This window comes from Myzus persicae, unplaced genomic scaffold (assembly GCF_001856785.1).
Source record: "Myzus persicae strain clone G006 unplaced genomic scaffold, MPER_G0061.0, whole genome shotgun sequence".
Lineage (NCBI taxonomy): Eukaryota > Metazoa > Arthropoda > Insecta > Hemiptera > Aphididae > Myzus > Myzus persicae.
Window position 1 is genome coordinate 244,919 of NW_019101948.1, and position 21,354 is coordinate 266,272.

Here is a 21,354-nt window from a genome sequence, read left to right on the forward strand (position 1 = left end):
TAATGCCGTCGCATTAACATGATACAATCATCTTCGGCCCACCCCCTCCCCCTGACAACCGCCGGAGCTGGTTTCTCGACGACAATAATACATCCACCGGCGGAGCGGAGTTTCGTGTGTTACAATACCATACATAATATATACTACACTATACGGTACACGCACACACACTCAAACACACGCACGCACACACACGCACACACACACACACACACGCACACACACTCACACACACTCACACACACACGCGATACGTGCACTACCCACTGGCAATTTGTCATCTCTGTGGATTCAGTAATCATTTTCGTCCGGCGACCGCGCCGCGTATATAATATATACGCATCGTGAAGAAAACGCTCGCGTCCTTAAAGAATACGCCTCGGTACCGTTTGATTAATAGCTCCTGTAAAATATCAAAAAACCGAGCGCCCTCCCGCGGCGGCCCGTACCTGCGGGACGTTATGGGCACTGATTTATGTACAGGTGGGCCACCTCTTTCATATATATAGGTAGGCAGGTACCCGAACGGTCTTGTTGATGTACACGTATAATACTAGTTTACGCGGGGCCCGTTCGTATTAAAATTATTCACAGGGGACCGGGTTAATCTAAGAAATTCGTATTTATAATAATAATAATAATAATAATGTGACTCCGCGTCGTGCGTCCTATAATATTGTGATACACGCCGGCGCGGGGAAACGTCTCATCGGGGCACACGACGTATAATATTATAATAATATAATAATCGTATATACATAATATGTGCGCAAGGTCCGAGACGATGGTGGTATGTAAGACGCATAAAATATGACCATATAGCTGTGTTCGGTTGTCGGGCCCACCTGCGAGACGGAGACGACGCGACCGCGGTGGTATTTAACGTATACCTGGTATACATGCGCAGGCTGCGAAGTCTCTGCCGGCAGCAGCCGTGCAGGCTGCAGTCGGACGACCACGATAATATAATATATTATTATTTTCATATACCTCAGGTACATATACGCGCCGCGGTCGTAGCGACGCAGCGTGGTTATTTTTGGACCGCTGAGATGGGGGTTTGACAATTAAGAAAAAAATAATAATAATAGTATCCAGACAATTATTATGTAGGTGGACTTGAAGCACAAGTACCAGTGCTAATATAACGCGCAATGTGTTTTAAAAAGTATTTATTAATTTAACACCAACTCGAATCAAGCCGTCGCACTGCACATTGCGTGTCATTAAAGTTTCCGAAAAATAACTTCACCGTGGTAAAAAAAAAAAAAAAAACATTACACAAACTATGCGAAAACCTATTTGTTTGATTTCTGCAGAGAACGCCGACCGCGATGCGTATGTGAGGAGTGCGTAACACGTGCGATACACGCGTCGTGTGCGTCCGACGGAACTCACAAGTCTATTAGCACTCAAACCGTGTAATAATTTAAAATCGAACCGATCTCATTTCTCCTTTGAAATACAATGTTTACAACGCTACAGCTTCAAAATGCAAATGCAAGTATATCGATCCGAACGGAGCGACGTCGCGGGTAACCTGATGGTAAAGCAACGCATGGAAAGTATACACACATCATATCATAAGCGATTGAATGTTCCGAACAAATATAAATTATGTTTTCGATTTCGCGCGCGACATAATGCCGCGTGGTAATATTGTTGTACCGTGCGCCGGGCCGCAATGAGTGTTCTGTAATTATTATTATGCGTTTACGATGTGCACGCGGGTTGAAATGTATAGGTATTCGTAATGATCATGATTATGATACAATAAAGTGCTCATCATAAAAATACGACAGCGGGAGGTAGGAGAAGAAAAAAAAGGAGTTAATCGGTGGGGAGGTAGGGAGGGGGAGTCCTGCCGCGCCGACCCCTCCGCGCGCGCACGAGGGGGTGCGGTGTAGCCGCGCATCGTAACGTATATACCGAGTAGTACCTACCTATATCTACCGACAAAGTGCAGTTGAAAGTGGTTATCGGAGACGCGCACACGCGTTTATGTTAATGCATTCGATGCGTCCTCACTACTCCTTTTATGTTTTATTACGACGACGACGTTGAACATAATAATATTATATTGGTACCTATATCTAGCCGTATATTGTTCGACGCACGATTAGTATGCAAGTCGGTGACGGTGATATGCCGCGCGTCTGTGAACAATATAGTAGATATATACATGCACATGATGAGTTTATCAAAATATTATTAACGTAAAATATATAATATAATAATGTGCGTGCAGCGCGGTCCGGAGAGCCTCCGCTTGCCGACCGGCATTTCGACGTTTGTTTTCACAGCCACAGCGGCACGGCCGGGGGGTGTTTTGGGTCTTGAACCCCCCTCCAACCCCCCTCCCCAATCGCACTCTCAGTCGTATTTACTTACAAAAAATGTACCTGTACCTTGTTACGATATTACGCTTCGGATTTCTACGAAATAATATATATTAATATAATAATATGATGTCTATGTCATAAGGTTCTATTTCATAGCGTTTCGTGTTGTATTACTATTCTACCTAATGCGAAGACTCAATTGAACTCCCCCCACCCCATAAAAAAAAAATTTAAATAAAACAACTAAATACGCGCCTGAAGTCGAAACGGCGCAATAATACGCTTTCAAAATATAACTTATCGTAAAATGATAAATCGTTATCTACATCATCGATACGTCGATAGTGTTATAATCATTCTATTATTGTTCGCTGTTCGTGTGCGTCTGGCCCCCGCGAGCTTGCGGCGCGGTGATGTGTTGGCGTTTTTGGTATTTTTTTTCGTGGTTTTTTTTCCTCCCCATTATTTACCTACGCGTTCGACGGCGTATTTATCGGCGGGACGAGTTCATTATTTATCGTCGCGTAAACGATTGCGGACGACTAGCGGAAATTAAATTTAAATATAGGTAGATACTAATTGTTAAACAGACATTATTCAGCGACCGAAACGTTTCGAACACGCGTTTGGAGTCGAGTATGGGACGGTTGGCGTATAGGTACGTTTAGCCGTCGGGGTATTTTATTCGTTGTCCGATTTTAAAAATGATTCATGATAATTATTTGGTATCGATAAAAACGCCGAACGTTTAATTATTGATACCGCGTGTTGGGTTCGTACTGGATATTTTGTAGCATGACAGTGGAACACGAAACGCTATCCGAAATGATGTATTATTATAATAACATATTATTATATTAATTATTGGTAAATTGATTAGTATCGTAAGATTCCGATTACGATTCCGACGGATAAAATATGTGCCCAGAACGGAGGATAATATTATTATTTTAAATATTATTAATTATTATTATACTATACGCCGCGTAATAATGTGATAATATTAACGAGTTGTAATACTTTTTTTTTTACTATTCATAAAGTGTTCCTGACAAGGTCATCTAACCTATTGATAACATATTTCAAAATCTGTTAAAGGCCGATAATGCATAATATTATTGAAAAACTACTCACAAAATTACAAGAAATTACATCGATAAATATATAAATGGCACAATAGAATAAAATAATATTATTGAATTATATATAGGTATTAGGTATATGTAATACTTATACATTTATTATTAGTATTGCTGCTGTGCATCGTCTTAAACATTGAGTCATCGACTCCGCGACAGTCGCATAATATCATTATAATTATAATCGTCATTATATTATCGTAATGGTCGTTATCATAATCCATACGATTATTATTTTTTCACAAAACAATATTGATTTTAGGTCGCGGTTTTGCGGTATAAATACGTGCCTCTGGTTGAAAACTCCTCGTACATCGTTCAGCAGCATCTATAGGCAGGGCGATCCGTTTATTTCATTGTGGCCAAACCAATTTCCCCGAAGAAAATAAAAAGTCGTTCGCTATTCAAATTAATTATAACAGTACATTTTTAATGTTATGGATATGTTTTTTCTATTTTCTTTTTTGCCGTAGGCAGTGGTCTTATATTTGTGTACTTTTCAACGAATTAATATTTTCAATTTCTTAATCAGAAGCAGACAATATTTCCAATAGTTGAAATGAAAACATATATTTTAAAGCGTCATTGAACACAAAGTAACACGAGGGGTATTCCGCTATAGTCATATTATCGTGGTCCATGACCTGCTTATACAGTCGTCAATGTATATTCTTTTTTACCCTATAATATGATACAGTAAATCGCAATAAAATATTTGGATATTTTTTAAAAACGCATACGCGCGGTGTCGGAAGAAGGATTTCTTCGGGCTGGAGGGAAACTTCATTTTTCTCAACAATACACACTAAAACCTAATAGAAAAATAATGTGTCCTGCTGTGAAACGGACCACACTCGTCCCCGCGCGACAATATCATATTGCAGCGATGACAAAAACAATTACCAATAATAATTTACTATTCTCGCGGCCGAACGGCCACAGTATGTGCTGCGGGCCCGGATATTATATAGGAACCGAATTTGCGGATGTACATACGCACAACCCCTGCAAAAGGGTACGATATAGGTATAAAGTGCGTATGAGGACCAAGGACCTCTATATTGTATATTATTGGCGCTGTCGCTCGGCGGTGACACGTCATACGCCGACCGCGGTCCGCATCTGGATGTCCGACGACCGCGATTTCGGCGTAATCAAATTTTTCTTCCGGCGCAGGATAATACAATAATAATGTCCTTTCAAAGGACCGCGGCGGACCACGCCCAGCGCACCCGCGAAATCCTGCTGCCGCCGCGGTCACCCCATATACGCGGACGCGGATCGGATGGCATTCCGTGTCCGTCTGTCCTTATATATATATATATATATATGTAATACGAGGGGTACGATGCGTAATACTATAAACCTTGTACGGTATACTCGCAGCAGCGGTTACACTCGGGAAAGCCGAGTTTATTTTATTTTCTCCGGGCGGTCCTGTGTCCTTCGCACGCCCGTGTCTGTTTTCCCGTACGCGGAGAGAAGGATTCGTCGTCGTTCGTCGACGGCGATTATCTCAAGTTTATTGTACGGCGACCCCCGACTTAAGTATATATAAATACATGTAGGTACATATATACTGTATATATATATATATATATATATAGGTATATTTATAGTGTATATGTATGTGAGCAGCGTGCTTGTATTATGTGTGCATATAGCCAGGGCTCAGCCAGCTAGTTTTCCGCCGCGGCCGCTCCCCTCGGCCGTTCCTCTTTTTCGTCCTTATCGATGCATAATAATAATAATCCCATACAAAAATCCTATCACGTAATTACATTTTGGTCTGTGGTGGTGGTGGTGGTGGTGGCGGCGGCGGCGGCGGCGGCCGCGGTCCCTGCTGCAGCGTTCCATGCCTGCGATATATAAAGTATATAGTTTGGCCTCTCGACGTTATATTATCTATCTCTCCCTCTATCTCTCTCTCTCTCTCTCTCTCTCTCTCTCTTTCCGCTTCCTCTACCGCCGCTCACCCCTCCGCGGAGAAAACAGAATCGTATTACGACTTACGAGATTATTGCTTTTCAGACCACAAGCGGTAAAATATATTACACACGGCGATGACGTACACGCGCAGTACATACCTATGGAAATACAACAAATTACTTCACTGAAAATGATTTTTCTTTATTAATGCCCCTATCTCTCTGCGCCGCCACGTAACTTTAATACTTTCCTTATACCCACCTAACATTACTTTTTATTCGAGTTTCATTGTGATGTGTGTGTGTGTGTGTGTGTGTGTGTGTGTGTGTGTGTGTGTGTGTGCGTGTGTGTACGTGTGTGTACCGCGAACACTACAAACGTATTCGTACCAGCCGGCATGTACACGGTTATATTAAGTACTCATGTATACATTTGACATGACCAACTGTTTTGAAATAACTTTGAATTAACCTCGCATCGTGTTTATGAGCCTCGAGAATTCTATAGTGATATTATAATAATGGTCATGAACATAAAATAATATTATTATACAAACACGAAAAACGACATTCGACAACGCGCTGCAGTCGTGTGTTACGACGCTTATGCCGCTTAATCGTACAACGCGTTTTGAAAAAAGAAAACAAAATTAACACGAACAATAATTGCATATAAATCTTTCTCGTGTAGTCAAATGTTACTAATTTTTTTTCCACTTCGAGTTAAGCCTCGGCGCCGCCTCGTGAAGACGCGTACCTGTGTAAGGCACCCGAGAGTACACGACACGAAAAAAAAATTGTAAGTCATTGTCGAAATAATTATACGACTGCAGTTATTATCGCGAGTCTATCAGTTTCAAGCCGTGGTACAGCGATATCATGACATAACGTATATTTTCTTTTTGATAGTACTCGCATATTACCATATATTATTAGAGTATTTTTCACTCGACCTTCGTCGTTTGTGGAAAAACAAATCCGTCTAAGCGTGAACAACGGGCGGCCATAAAATAAAAAAACTGAAACTTCTGTTCGTGTCTCGTGACAAAACGTTTTGAACCAATTACTTCAACCGGGATAAATACCTCGTAGAGATTAGATAGACATAATAGGCATATGATTGTGCTTATCTACAAACAGTTCACATCATCTACCCCCAACTGCAGCAACTGAACTACAGCTACAACTGTCTGGTACCTATAACTAAAGTTCGAGAAGGAAAACATGATTTCTTCCGACTTAATTATAATAATTATAATGATAATTCAAGCAAACGCCCATGTCAATATTGACGTGTTGTGTTGTAAACCACACCGCGCGGGGAATTTGATTTCTGAAAACCAATCGATCCAACAGGCGAGACTCTAATTGGTTTTATTCGTAGCTCATAGATACATGTTATTATAACTGTTATCGGTAGATACTATGCATTTTATTGCATCGAACGACTACAACGACAACAGCTGCAGTGCGCTGTAGGTACTGCACAGCGAATAAAAAATGAAAAAAAATTTCCCGCGTGGACGACGACTGCAGTACAGCCGTACCTATATTATTTTCATGATAATAATAATTTTGCTCCGCGGAGGAATAAAATATGACAACGTCGTGTCGGAATAAAAAAAAAATTATACATTTTACTAAAATTACTGTATATCTATACTATTATCGCGGTGGGTTATACTGCACCAACCTAGCTGGCCGTAATATGTGCACTTGAACGAAAATAATAGCGCACAGAAACGATGATTGGGCGTTGCGCAGCCGTCACGCTTCTTTCGCACCTCTGCACATCGCAGACGATAAAATATAGTGTTTGGTGGTATTTTGGCACTGACGATTATTTAGCATCACTCGTCTCGCTTCGCTCACCGAAGACAGTGTCGTGTTATTATTTACAGCTTAAAAGCGAGATAAATCATATTTTCATTCAAACAAAACGATTTGGATGGATATGCCAGTTCGGTCGATTATATTATACCTATATACACGTACAAAGATTATGACAAAGTAACACACAAAATATGAAAACACAAAAAAAAAAGGAAAATATTTTCGACGTATTATTTCACTGAATGTCTAACCTGCACATTATGTATTAGTCGTATTACTTACGTAAATAATAATTTCAAATACGATTTTAAAATGTTAATATTACAGAAATCTATAAGGTTAAAATGCTTGTTTTTTGTTACAAATGATTAATAATATCGAATAATTCAAAATCTAAAATCTGTAAAATTAGAAACGTGAGGGTGTGTCCATTTTATTTTAACATACAAAACTTTCTGGAAGACACGGAAGAAGCAAAACTACTTCGAAGAGATTAAATTGTTTTAAAAAAAAATGTGCAAATACGATTATATACTATATGCTATGACAAACATACAGGAAATCGTTCAATTACACTTACGCACGTTAAGCAGCCATTTAACATCGAAAAAAATCAATTTCAAGATCAAATTGTTGTGATGGTTTTGATCGATTATTTCGTGAAAAATATTCGATACAGTCTTTGATTATATGTGCCATTTTAATTTATCATATTTTGTGTCCACTAAAGTGTCCCGAGCTAACTGGAACTCATTTTTTGTTCAACGGTTGCGAAAAAGATAAAAAAAAAAAAAAAAATACGGTTGCGAAAAAGATAAAAAAAAAAACACATTAATAGAGCCAACTGCAAATAAATTATTCGCACAGCGTATAATCTTAAATTGTTATTAAAATAAAACGATAAACGATTTAAATATTTTTTTGTATTTTGGGTTTAAAAGTAGTATTATCATTTATTTGTATTTTTCCATAACCGAAATTTATTGAATTGTATACAGATATTGTAAATAAATTGAAAAACTTATCGCATTAAGATTTGTTTAGTAAAATGAAAGGCACTGAATAAAATAAAATATACGCATGCGTAACGAAAGAAAAAGTTCGGAAATTTCTTCAATTACATTATACGACTATCAAATTATCAGCTGTATGGTTTTTCCGGTCAATGATTGTCACAAAAAAAAAAGGAAAATACATCATTTTTACATGAAAAGCATAGGGAAATATCATATGAAAAAAAGGAAACCATTATTCGAAAAATATATATTATTTCGGAACGTTTCGTATATTATTAAAAAGAGAACGTGTTTTATATTGTTAACATTTATAACCAAATACGAATTCTGTATTACTGAAATAAAAAAATGAATTGCATTATAAGGCCCTTATAGGCACATTGTTGCGGGTTTTCCCATTGGAATTGGTTGAAAGAAAAAATGTTGATGTTTCGGATTTAGTTTTTCATCGATGGTGATTTTTATTATAACGAAATAATAAAAATTATCATCCGATGTCATTGAAACTGTGGCTTTGTGGCTTCAAATATCGCTGTCGTAAAAAAAACATGTTAATAAATTAAACCGAACCGGATTTTTCGTCTTATTAATAATATGTGCTCAAAGACCAACAACGCCGGAAATCGTATTTGGTCGTGAGATTTCAAACCCAAGTGAGAACAAGTCGTTCTACGCGAATCGAAATTGGTCTCGACATAAGCTGTAACGTCTTGGCTACAACTTATATGAAATTAGATGGTACGACCAACGGGTAGCTAAATCGTATTACTATATTATAAATAAATATATAATTGCGTACTATATACGTCGGACGCAATGAATTCGGGAGTTTTGACGAGAAACATTTTACTGACTTGAGAGCCTCGATACACGAATAAAACAATGTATATTAAAATAATATTTTAAATGAAAACTGTCATCACACATTTGACGTTTCAAATATCAATCTTTGTCTGGAAACGACAAAAAAACGTGTTTTTACAGACTATAAAAATATTTACTGTATTGTGATATTTGAGTGTTTGTGCACACCGCACACGGAATTACAGTAGGCAACCAAACTAACTTTTATGCGTGTTCTTCAAAAACACAGTTGACGAACACCAACTCCTGACTTCTGAAAATGTTCACTATAAATATTAATATATTTTTGAAGCATTGGAATATTATAGAATTTTGCTTTTGTAAATATATATTTTTTCAATCATAAAAAATATTTATTTTTTGCATTTAAATGCTAAACAAAAAAAAATAAAAACTGAACCATAATATTATATTAAGCATAAGTACACTTAAATAAAACGAACCTACCAAGACGTCAACTAAACTAACATGGAAATTATTTCATTAAATTGTCTATTTTAGGACTACAACATCGATTTTTAATTCTTAAGTAAAGATTCAGATGTTATGATCAGTACCAAGATGCCGAACTGCACTGTACAATTAAATGCATTTCAAATTATTTTGCTCCAAAAATTATTAAAATATTGTATACGTAATAATATGGGCAATTGATTTTGCATAAATTTATTGGAACAAGCTACTCAACCAATTGATACAATATGATTGTTTCGTTAACATTTAATTGGAACTGTTACAAAAAATAATTATAATAATAACACAATCCCATTCACATTATTATGGTATGGCATTGACCATTTATGAATTTGGCCTTGTTTTAAAGCAAAATTGACCAAAATAATTAATTTAATATAATATAAAGTATCGTCTAGCACGCGGACTTAAAGCAATTAAAAAAAAAAAAACCATGTCGAATTGTTAAAATTATTGTTTTAATATGCAAAAGGCATTAAAGAATGTAGAAATTAGAAATTCCAAAATAAATATAACAATGATATAGCTAGGTATGACAATATAGATAAAAAGTGTACATACAGTTTTATATTATTTGTTATAATGTTATGTAGTTATATTTATAGTACTAATGATTTAAATTTACAATTATTTGTTTATTTTTTTCTTTGCTCTTCTCAGACTATATTATAGACATAACTAAATTTGTCAAGAGAAATTCAAATGATTTTCAATAACAAGTTTTCATTTTATTTTTGAACGTGGATTTTATCACTGATTAATACATTCATACACATAATATCGTAATTACTATTTATTCAATTTTTGTGATTATTAAAACCCATTAATTACTGAGTACTGTTACTAATGAAATTTATTTAAATTATTATTTGTCCATTTAACTTATAATACTTTTATGCAATTATATTATGTTCATTCGGATAACAAATGTATTTGTACAGTTCCTACCTCTTTTGATGATCGTGTGTTTTTCGAGACATTACAAAATTAATTATGATTTATAGAGATATCTGAATGGAAAATAAGTAAACGATTTAATATCGGTCAAGTGATTCACAAATACAAATTTGTATAGAAAATATACGGTTACCAATAAATTTAATAAGGACCTACCTAAAAAGTAATATTTTATTCTGAAATTATTAATCTTTTATGGTATTTATTTTTTATCAAAATTAAACATTTCAATGAATTATTATCGTTTTCATTGTATTTCAGATAGAAAATAATAATAATAATATTAATATGGACATGGACTAAAGCTCGATCTCAACAGTTTTTATAATTATATTGGAAACGAAATCAAAAAATCAAAACGCTTTGATTTGAATTTATTCACATAGTGGCGTCGCCAGGGGAAATAGGTTTGGGTGTTTTCTTTTTTTTAAAATTATTACACAGTGTCCCGTATTTTTTGTTTTTAATTTCAAATTTTCCTGGAGGAATCGAACAGGATCTTGAATATTGTATAGAGACACTCTGACCCTGTAATACTCGATGCAATAATATTATTTGAGAACACATTTTCAGATAAGGATTCATTGATCGCCAAAGTTTTGATCAATGTCAGGTTGATCGCTGTCTCGTATTATTATAGATAAGCAATAATTCGAAAACAATAATATCGATTTCGAATTATTTCCGTGCACAGTGAAATTTTGTTTGTATTTTAATTTTCAGTATTGTAGCAGCTACTCAATTACATTTGTAAGTTTTTATTATAAATGATAGGTTTTTGAATATATGCCTACTGACGTTGTTTTATTTAATACGTAAGACGGGCGTCTGTTTTAAAAATTATAGTATGGTCATTGTCCCGCGAATCGAAAAACGCAATCAATTATTGTTTTTGAATTTTTAGGTGTATTTTCAACTCATATAATATTTATTGTATTATTATTCTAGTATTGTCAACCCTAGCATATATTTGAAGATCCCGTGTCCAGTGGCGGCACTTTTACTATTCGTTTTGCCAGACATTTCGTATTCATTATATTGTAAAATATTTACAAACACATTTAAATTCATTGCAATAATATCTGTTGCTTTTCGGTAGTTTTTTAACGCTTCCGGTCCGTTCTATTATTATTGTAGGTCTGCTATACGATTATCTCTCTCCGATTTCTACAATTTCGTCCAAAGATTTATAATAATATGAACCATTTTTTCCCCAGTCGAACGGCCCTGCCCTGCCGAAAAGGTCTAAAAGATATTTTTGGTTAAGAAAATATTTATGTATTAAAAAAAAAAACATGACATAACAAAACGCCGAAAACGTATATAGCTTGATGTTTATGCGAAAGTGTTAGGTTTTTTCCCAACCCGACTTCGGTTGTTTTTTTTTTCTATTGTACGATTTATGCCTGCAGGTTATGTCCCTTCTGCTACAGCATTTCCATAATGGATCCAACGGGATTTATTATTCTACGTATGTTTATAAAAATAAAAAACAAAAAAAAAAAAACTTAACTTTACATCGACACCGCGTAACTCGTATGACGTCGACGCCGTATGCGTGTGTTCTTATACATAGCTGCGTCAGAAATATTATAATTTATAATACATATATTATATATTATATAGGTACGTCATGTTATTATATATTATACCTCTATCCTGTTGACTTTAGAGAATTCGTATACTTTGGTAGTTGGTAGTTTGGTACTCTAACCTATACCGGGTGATTCGCCGAGCACGATGTACCCCATATTCTTTCCTCTGATAACGAATTTATTCAAATTCTTGTAATATTTTTGGACTTTTAAGAATATTTATATTTATACCTACTCTGCAGAGACCATAGAAGTTTTGAAATTCTTGAATGTTTTTGTACTACCTATGGAGTGTCCTGTGATGATGATGATGATGTTTGGTAGATTCTCGTTTGAATAACAGAAGTCCGTATCTCGGCAGGTCACTATCTTTTTAAGTATAATAAAATAATAAGGGTTTTAAGTATATCGTTTAAAAATTCTAAAAATTAGATTTCGAATAACTGCATCATTGAAGAAAAAGGAGGAGAATTCACCATTCACCATATTATGTATGTTTTATAATATTATTATACACGTCATGCGAATTCACGTTCACTTTGACTCGTTTCGACGACCGAAGAAGAAGACCGAAATAAAGTTTTCTCCTCAATCCAAAATATAGACTCAATTTAGACACAGTTGTTATTATATTCATACATTCAACGCCGATGGCTACTAATCATACGCTTCTCGGAAATGGAAATTGTACGAGAAAATAATATTGTAGACACTATCTTTGCGTGACATTGTGCACACAATACCCATATATATTATATATACATATATATATGCATTGTGCATAGAGTTACAGAAACATGTTACACTCTCACATTGAGTTCATATATGTACGAACGCATTGTAGAAAACTTCGAACAATGTTCGGCGGTGGCTTTAAATTAAGTAATGTAACAATAAATAGCTGGTCGTAGTAGGTATATTTACTATTTCAGTCGTTCGAAATATCTCAAAAACTGGCGCATGTGTTTAAATGTTCGATTATAATGCAACCAATTTATAGGAGGAATGTGATTTTTCGAATTTATATTATTGGGTCCTCATCGATTAGATAATATGATACTTACCAAAACTAAGAATTTCACGGTGGAAAAAACTCGGTTTCATACTTTGGTATTTACATAATATTCGCAGAAACGAGATAATATGAATTCCATTTTACCTTAACCGTAAGCTAATTATTACATTCCCTGTGAGAAATTCAGATATAATAATATGTTATTTATATACCAGTATTATCTACTCAGTTAACTTAACATTATTTATGCACTCGCTCACTAGTTAAACATTTTTAAAATAATATTATAACCTCATCTGTCGTTGGCACAAAAGACGACTATTGACTATGTGTATAAATGTTGCACCAACAAATCAAGATGACCTACTTAGTTGACCGTATACAGCCGTATCAATGACACATTGTGTCACCGTAACGTATTAATATAGTCATTTTATAATAACCTAATACATCGAGTGCTTAAAATGATTTTTAATTTTGTATCGATTTTTAAACTCTTAAAGGCCCCACAGTATAAATAATCGATCAAATCGTGTTTTTATTGTCGCTACACATTGTGCTTGCGTACAGTAAGTTGTGACTTGTAATAACATAAAATATGATAAAAACTAGACCCTTGTTTCGCGACTGTTAAGAAGAAAACAAAATACTAGTTTCTCCGGTACAGTGCGTTTGTTGTCTATGGCCGAATTTTTCACGCCGACTAAAATGTCATTGTTGAACAATTGGCACTCTCCTTCCAATAGTAAACCAAAACTTTCGTGTAAGATGTTGGGGGCTACGACTAACAATAGACGTCGTTTTCAATACACACAAAGCCGCGATATACGTTTGTTTAAATAATAATATAATCCAAACATCGAGCGCTTTGAGAATTTTACTCGATGCACAGAAATAAGAAAAAAGTCCCTCTCTTTCTCTCTATCTCTCTCCCTCACGCATACGCACACAATCACTCGACTATAACTTGTTTTCTGCGATTTGATTCGATTTTCTTTATGAACCGCACTATAGTGCCCATATTCCCCCTCGATTCAACATCGGTTCTATATGTATTATTACGTTTAGAATTGATTTTCTCCATACTGACGAATATCGATCGGCATTCAAGAATAAATTCCCATTCATTAGCCACAATTCAACCACAGAGATAAAAAAAAAAAACATCATATTATTTGATCGGAGCAATATCGTTTTATATTTTTAATAGTAGCTTATGGTGCACGCGGTGTCTGCAGTCACAATAATACGTTTATAATTAATATTGTAGGCGCTTAAGCACCGAGCAATATTTTCAGTACCCAAGCTCATCTGAGCTTAAAATGCTTATCAATGTAAGACTTTATTGCATAGGTATTAGTCTAATAGTAAAAAATATTCATGTATTCAAACAGTGCACAGTTTTCCAAAAGTATTCTATTTCAGTAGATCCCTTGCCATCGCTCACCGCACTGCGGTTCGTTATTTCGAGCGTGTCTGGTTTAATTCCCTCAAAGATTTTCCGTACCCGAGACCATTGCAGGGCTGAAACGAGCAGATCAATGTTTTGCCTAATACTGTCGGACTTTCCCTGTACAATAATACATCATGGCGGCCAATGACGGTTTCCCAACGTTCCGGGTTCACGCGGCGAAAGATAAAAACCTTCTGCCGAGGCCGAACAAAAGTGAACACTGAAGTTAAATTATTTAACGGTACTTACGACGACGGTGGCGAAAAGGTTCCTGCTCGAGAAACCGACGAGTGTCTCGACCGTCGTACACCATTATAGACTGATCGAAGTGTCGTCAGTGACGTTGAGTGCAAAAGTCTATGCAATATTATCGCGATGCGTCTCCTCGCGGGTTCATGTGCGGTTACATTATTTATAATACGAACCGTCATCAAAACCGATTGGCCACTGATGAGTAATATATATGTATGTAGAGATGTGTATTAGTGTAGGCGTACCTTTGCAGTCTTGTGATTATTCCGGTTTTAGACGTCAACAGCTAGACAACTCTATATGCCAGCTGGCACGAGACGCACAGAGAGTTTGAGTTTTCAAAAGCACGAGGAACTGAATAAAAAAAAATCATCCGATAAAAAACCTTACGACGTTTCTCTATCGTTTTGGTAGGACGATATTAAGCGAGTTGCAATACGAGATCGAATGCCATAATACTATGCTCACTATTTTCGGCAGAGTGATGTCTTGAGAATATTTCAAACCTAATATACTGCAGCTGGGTGATGCCTGTATAAATTAACACATTCTTTATACTATTTTCGAGTCCAGCTAAAAGTGCATATTTTCAAAATTGTTGTTCTCCTATTTTCCAAGTGTTCGCCGTACTGCATTTTTATGTGGCGTTTAAAGATATCGAACAGTTCGTTTCTAAATAACACGTATATTATAAAATTATGAGAAAATTTCAAAAATTGTATACAACCGGTTTTTTAAAAAAAAGACGTCTCTTAAAAACAGCATTAGGTACCTACTTCGAGACTCGGTGGATTAAAATAAATCATTTTTTTATATAAAGTCTGAAAAGATAACTACCGTAAACATAAAAAATTATGCACGGATGCGCCGCCGTCATAAAATAATATAGATACAGTATAATTATTTAGATGCACGGTGATTGTTTGGTCGCATAGTTGTTGATAATAAAGTTGTCGTTAGGGCTATTATATTGTATAAATTACATCTATAACCCGGTAAGCCGGAGCTATTGTTGCGGAATCGCTTCCGTTTTCGATTATTATTTTATATATATTTTTTTAAGATATTTTTCCAGCCCGTAAAATTCTCGTGTTTAAGACTACACGGTGAAAAAAGTCAAAAATTATTGCGTAAAATAGTGCAGAACCGCCATATCCACCGGTGCGGCCTGCACGAGACAGCCCTCGTTTTCTTGTAAATTTATAAGCGTCATTTCATCCTGCGCGTAAAGACAATGTTCCCATTAGCCGCTTTTCTTTTTAAAATTTTTTTTAAATATACTGCAGCAAAAATAACGATAATAAATTAACCGTGGGAAATGGGATAAAAAATGTAAAAGAAAAAAACTAAAAAAAATCTGAATACTTAATTACATCACATTTACCAGCTACGATTCCAGCAGAGATCCTTATAATGCAGTCGCGTATTTGCGTACGGAAAAGTCTGAATGCTAAATAATACGCCCAAAAATGTCTCGGCCTTAAAAAGAAAACGTATAAACCGTTAACACTAATTAAAAGAAAGGGAAATCTGGAGTTTTATTTGCATTTAATGATTTATCGTTGTCGTGTTTAATCGTTAATAAATGTCGGATGCAAAACTCCTCCATTCAACATTACTATGTTTCCACGATAAACAAAATAATATACATATAAGAATGGTTAACATTAAAAGAGAGTCATGGTGTATAATATTTTAGCATAATCAACGTGTGGAACATTAATCGCTTAACTGTACTCATATTCGATTTATTTCTGACGGTGAATCCAGTCGACTACGTTTTGTTTTTCCGATATTGCGTAATGCACGGAATATTTTCGTCGGTGAAAAATCAATACGTTCTATTATAATATTATATATAATATGAATGCTCTTGTATTTTAAATGTTTAAAATTCTCTTTTAAGAATTCCAATTTTCCTTCGGTTAGGTACGATTTGCGAGGGTATAATACGGTACTGAATTTGAATGCAAAATGAGAGGGACATCATGTGGAAGGGTGTGCGTTGTATGGAGAACTAAAAAAAAGAATGGAAATAGCTGAACGCGACGGCGAACAAAATGACGGTATCCATGTCACGATATAAAGGAAAGGACCGGCAGACGAGTTTAGTTTTTTTCGCCTATTCGATTTACATTAAAGATCCATATTTTAATTTAATTTTCGTATTCTATTTTGGATGTTCAGTCGTCCCGAACGGGATGGCCCGTGACAAAAAGTTCTTCAATCAAACACTGCTGCGAGCTTCACGCGTTACTATGTATATACAATTCGCTCTGGCTGTTGTCTGCGATCGAAGGCCTCCGCCTAAATCGTATCCGCTGCGTCTTCGCACCACCTGTTTCGAAATGATTCGGCGATCTACACATATTTTCAAATACCGTACCTTATAATATTATGCGAAATAAATCAGACGCTCGCAACCTTTAAACGTGGCCGCAGCGGGGCGGTAAAGTGGTCGGGGCATAAACATTCGTCGCCGCTCGTTAGTTACACGGCCGTCTGCGCCAAAATCATGGTTTAATTAGAAGGCCATGGTTTCATTATAGTTTCCGTAACTCCCATCGCGTACCAGCGTGTGTAAATATGCTTTTAACGAATTTCCAACCAAGAAACTTTTAAAACTACCGATCAATGAGCGAAGGTCACTAAAAACTTCTTTGTCAAGAAAAGTATTCACTGCAAAGTTTTCGCTATCGTGGCAGCATTATATCCTACATAATACGTAGGTATATAGCACTGTGCATTAAAAGGCATCGGGGCTGCGGGATGGGTTACATAGATTTATTCATTTTCTTTTCAAAAGTTCCAGGTGGGTATAGCTACCGTATGATATATTGGCAACAAAATCCGTTATTTTGTTTATTGTTACATAATTATTTTAATTTTCGATCGAATTCCACCTCGCCGGCAATAACTAGAAAATTAATCGCTCTCGCGTGCATCACAATACGGGTTTTCCCTTATTTTCCCAAATTTTCTCAAATTTTCCCTACCCATTCGACAGTAGGTATACTATACTATACTGTTCACCCAAAGCTTTACTTGTAGGTAGACCAAACGTGTACTTGATGATTAATATTGTCTAATTTTAATAGGTAGGTGATCCAATGTTTATATGAGAGAGTTGCCAAATCGGTGAACAGTTTCTATTGGCCAGCTGATTTCGTTGATAATGGACTCCACCGATCGTTTCAATTTGTATATCACTCACCAATGTATACATTAATATAGTTGTACATTGTATTTAGACGACGATTTAACTTCAATAATACCTGTGTAATTATGAAATAATAGTGTATGTCATGATTCATTATTTGCAAGGTTTTGTTATTGGTATACAGTATATGCAGTTTACGTGTGTTTAATATTTTATACATTGACTGGTTTGAATTTTGATTCGACCATAAATCTTCTAATGAACCTTGAATAATAACAGCAATATATTATTATAGGTACTATATAGTCTATGATTTTAAAGTTGTAAAAACCGCGGGAATTGTTTGGATGGTTAATGACTGGTATCACACCTGCAATGACCAGGTACATATTATTATTTGATGCATCAATGCTCTCCATCTCTATATAGGAGTGTATAACGACGACGGGCCACGTCGTATTATTTTACCGTATAGTGTGTCGTAGTAAGTTTCGGGGGACAAGTCGTAAAAGTCAATTTTCGAAGATTGATGAAACAAATGATATTATATCATTATATTCTAATATGTGCAGTGTACGATAGGTATTGACTAACACTCGTTTATAATTGTATTGCACCCGGCCGTCGTTATTGCAGCCATAGCGCCGCCACAAAAGAGTCGGAGAATATCCACAGCTCGAATGATTCAAATAATTATTAAACAGCTCGATCCGCTTAAAAACACACCACTTACCTATAATTTCCACGTCGTCGTCGGTGTGACGCAAATGCGCACAATATGCGGCGTTATCATTTCGCATGGATTTCCGGTCTGTACACTTGCAACACTGCGGAATTTCGGAACAGCGATAACTACAATAATAATAATAATAATAATAATAATAATAATAATAATAATAATAACAATAATGATATACGTCCATACAACGCGCAATAATACATTACAATATTATTATAGTGAATACTACTACGCCACGCCGAGCAGATATTCGGTGGCCCGAGGACATTATTATTATTATTATTGTTATTATCTCGAAAGATGAACGAGAAGAGTATAAATCTCGTCGGTGGCGGTGGCGATCATTACGGCGAGAGAACGGAGGGATTCAATTTTCTGATAAATAAAAGCGTTTTCAATGTTTGTGTGTTCGTGTCCGCGCTACCGATTCGCTCTCCTCCCCAGTCGCTACCGCGTATACCGAAGAATACCAGGACCGGGGTGCATACGACGTGAGATAAAAACATTTTTTTTTTTTTTTTATAAATATATATACATACGTATTATAAGCGCAAAAGTTGCTTTGTAGTGAATAATATATCTGTTCTGACCAGTTAAAGCCATTTCTGGTGTCAAATAACTTACCCACAAACGCACACACGTTGAATCGTACCAACTCTTTTCCTCTCACTCGAGAATACACCATTGGCGTGTGAGTAAAACATTATTCGCCGGTTTTTTAAAAAAAATTTTCATTCACAATATTTTCTTGCTTGTTCGTAAATAATTTAATGTTCGCAATTTCGTGAAATTATTACCACCTATAATTATTAATAATATATAAAATGTTTGAAAAACACATTATTTCTGTACACATAACGTCGTAAAAAAAGGCGTAGTAATAATATTATTCCCGAATAATGATTATTATTGTAAATCAAAAACTTAAAACCTATAGTACCAATCTATACAGCTATACCTACTGTACTCGATTAATGAACTTCAAATACGTATTTGCCGAATTACTTGTATTTATGGATTTGTTTTTTTTTTTTGATTTGACCTAGTGCAAGAAAACACTAGACTAGTGATATAGGCATTGAAAAAAAGAAATACCTATTTAAAACAATTAGTAGAAATTAAATGTGTTAGAATATAGAATGGGTCGCTGAACGGCAAAATTGAGTTTGATATCCGAGTATAATTATATAATCATATTTTAGAGATATATTTTATGTATTGAACAATATTAAACATTATTAAATTACTTATAGTATTATGTTTCATTTAAAGCCTTAAGTGGAGGATTATTATCAGAGTATATTATTTATTTTAACTTTTAAGTATGTTTTTATTTTTGATATTTAAAAATATAACATTGTCTGTGTTTATGGAATATGTGGTGTAATAAATTGATAAGGTACCTTTTTGACAGGTGGGTAAAATCTTATCAAATAATACATATTAATAGTGCCTACTTAGCACACCATCAGAAGGGAAAGCTATAATTTAATAAGACGTAATAATATATCCATTACAGTTAATCTTGAATATTATATTGAAATGATTTATTTTTGGTAAAATAAAAAGTGCCTTTGGGACATTATTTTTAATTATAAAAAATGTCGAAAACTTGTTAGACGAATTGGTCATTTCATCTGTTTAAAAACAAAATGTGTATAAAGTTAATGAAGTCGGAATTCTTTTCAAAGAGATTTGATTAAAGCAAACAAAATTCAAGTCGGACACATTCGTTTTGTTTTGATTAGTGGTACCGTTTTCAAGGAAAAATTAAATTAACGCACTTATACCACCTAGTAATTAAAGAACATAATATAATTACACGCCTAATAGGTATAATTATTATTGTTTGAATACTATTTTTTTCCCACTGGCGTTTATGCGTTGTAATAATATTATGTTTTATTTTTTACTTTTTATTAACAAATTTATAAAGATATAAACAATTACTTCAAACATCTCGTACACCGCATTCGGTTGGTTCTTCGGAGAGCTAATTTTAATTTGAATCCGTCACTATATGTTTTGTCGTATATTGGTACGGAGAAAGTAATATTATGCGCCATGCGAGCGATCATATTCCGCTTTATTCGTTTATTTAGATTATAAAATATAACGCACAAATCACAAACCACGCTTGAAACATTACAATATCAACAATGATCTCGAATCATTCCAGAGAGATAACACGAACCGTACGGCTACCATCATGTACCACCTGTTTAATAACACTCCGGTACCGAACCATTGATTCGCGCAGTCTCAAACGACAATATTGTTTCCGTCGTGTGTGTTTTGTACTTGTCGCCGTATTGACACGAAGACAAGACGGAAATATAAAGGTCCATATTATATACGTCGCGGAGACGACCGTGCATTGGGCTTTTGGCGAATACCGACGCAATATATTTTTATGAACAGAAAACCCGGGCCGTCTATCAAATTATACCTTTGAAAACTTCACACACCAATGAGTTTTTGATACGTGACAATGAATAATATCGCACACAATAATGTATATTAATGTCGAGTCGAGTTAAGTAGAAGTCATAAACTTCGGAAACAACCAAACGCGTGGGTGGGGGTG

General features: G+C 35.3%; 1 protein-coding gene across 2 annotated transcripts in view; it reads left to right on the forward strand.

Annotated features, from left to right (window-relative positions):
* LOC111030842 (neural cell adhesion molecule 1-like) overlaps positions 1-21,354 on the forward strand; it is a 195,087-nt gene that overhangs the window by 138,102 nt on the left and 35,631 nt on the right. The gene's annotated exons all lie outside the window — the stretch shown is intronic.